Source organism: Alosa alosa, chromosome 6 (genome assembly GCF_017589495.1).
Source record: "Alosa alosa isolate M-15738 ecotype Scorff River chromosome 6, AALO_Geno_1.1, whole genome shotgun sequence".
NCBI lineage: Eukaryota > Metazoa > Chordata > Actinopteri > Clupeiformes > Clupeidae > Alosa > Alosa alosa.
Window position 1 is genome coordinate 28,530,624 of NC_063194.1, and position 2,503 is coordinate 28,533,126.

Consider the following 2,503-nt stretch of genomic DNA (forward strand, 5'->3'; position numbering starts at 1 on the left):
AAGACATTGCACCAGCAACAAAACAATTAGCGGTCCACTACTAGTGATGCTCAACTAAATAAACAAAAGATAGACTACCTTATGAATCGTGCAGGAGGACTAAACCATTTAGCTCTTTAGCAAGGGAGAGTGAGAGTGACCTTACACAGTTTTCACTATGTTTTGTATACAAAATCCAGTCAGTCAACCTTTAAATTTCGTCTGACATTCATTTTGACATTTAATTTAGAAGTTAAAATATTCAGGTAAAATAAATATATGGTGGAAATAAGTATTGAGCGCTTTAATTTTTTTTTTTCAGTAACTAGCCTAAACTTCCAGTGAGTCTATTCGAAATTTTCACCACACATTATATTAACACACATATAAAAAATCCAAAATGTTTTATGTATTAAAGTGGAATGACACAGGAAAAAGTATTTGTGCCTACTGAAATTTCTTAAATACTTTGTGGAAAAGCCTTTGTTTGTAAAGACAGCTTCAAGACATTTTCTATATGACAAAACTTATTAGTGATTTTGGCCCATTGTTCTAAACAGATTCCAGGGGTCCCTCTTGTGAATCCTGATCTTTAGTTACTTCCAGAACTATTTAATTGAATTGGCTGCCTTCAAGTCTTTCTGGAGCTTTCTCAGTGGTTCTTGGCTCTTTGAATTGACTATCCTTCTGACTCCCTGGTCAGAAATATTGAGATCCTGTGCATGGCGGGTGATGATGCAGTGATGTTTCTTCCACTTGCAGATAATGGCTCCCATGCTGCTTACTGGAAGATTCTGATGTTTTGAAATGCATTTGTAACCAGTTTCATTGATATGTTTTGCAACAATAAGGTTGCAAAGGTCTTGGGAGAGCTTTTGCTTTTATCCATCATGAAATGTTTCTTGTGTGACACCTTGGTAATGAAAAACCTAGCCCATTAATATTTAGGCTACTAACCAAGCTTATATTAATTTGCACAGATAGAAAGGATAACTACTCTCTATACAGATTCCAGCTCGTTCCTTCCCTTTCCTTGCCTTAGTGCTTTTTCTTAGCGTGTTCAATACTTTCCCCCTTTGTTATTCAACTTCATTACATGACTCTACTCATGGAGTTGTTTGGATTTTTTATGTGTGGATTACCTGAGTTATTACTAATGCCTGGTGAAAATGTTGTGCCCCCCTGTATTGGGGCCCTATACTTCCACTTTCCCCCAACGCAATGGCGCTTTTAATCTGCTGAACCTTCTGCTTTCGTTTCCAAATATAAAAAAACTCTCTGCAACTCAATATTGGCCTGCCTGCCTCAGCTGCCTGTGAGGGGCTTTTCAGTTGTGCTGGATTACGGTTCACTGCAAAAGCGACCCAAGGATGAGTGCAACTAACTTTGAAAATCAACTACTGCTCAAACTTAAAGGAGAACTCCGGTGCCCTCGGTGGCCATATTGCAACACTTTTGGGCACTTATCGCGGTGCATCTATTTCAGCAGAAATGTGTGAGCGTAAGGCTTCCTAACACCAATCTTGCTCCAGCAGCGAGATCACAACAGATGATTGGCACGATGTCTTCACAGCACACCACATGATTGGCTCAATGTATTTTACAACACACCACATGATTGGCTCAATGTCACATGTCGACGCTTTTGCTGAAGGGTTGTGATATGTGTAGACATATGATGTGTAGACAACTGCCATATTGGCATTTGGCCCCATACATTACTATGACCCCATACATTACTATGGAGGATTTTTTGAGTGCTGGATCTCCTCATTAGAAAGTCTTTGGTAAAACTGGTTGTTCTGGTACCCCCCCCCCCCAAAAAAAAAAAAAAAAAAAAAGTAACTAAGTAACTTTTACTTAAAGTACATTTTAAATGAACTACTTTTTACTTTTACTTGAGTACATTTTCAGATCGGTATTTGAACTTGTACTTGAGTAATATTTCATCAAGGTATTGGTACTTTTACTTGAGTACAATATTTTCATACTTTTTCCACCTCTGCAGTCTAGCAAGTTGTTCTGATACAGGAAGTAATAGACTTGCTTGAAGAACACTTCCTCCAAAGCCAACAAGAAAGGAAGAAGGGAGACAGGTCTGTAGTTCTTCATCAATTGTATGAAGTGTACTTTTTGTTAGCAAAGACTTAACCCTTGCCTGTTTAAAAGAAGGAACATGTTGTTGGATGACTTCGCTGAAGCAGTAGAGAAACCTCTTCTTCATCAAGAGGAGAGAAAGAGTCCAACAACTCACAGGGCAAAGCTCTCCTAATGGGCTCATCAAACTGTAACAATAATTTGGGGATATTATTGAATTTATATTGAGTTTTTAGGAAAATGTATAAATACCATATTTTAATCTGTTTAAGTTAAGGTACCCAATTTATTTTAACTGTATTTAACCTTTAAGAGGTTTATGTTTGAAGGAAATTTAATGATTTCTGATATTTGACAAATATCTGACAAAATAATATTTTTTTAATGATTTAAAATTGTTAGAAAAATACTTAGGGTTTTTAAATCA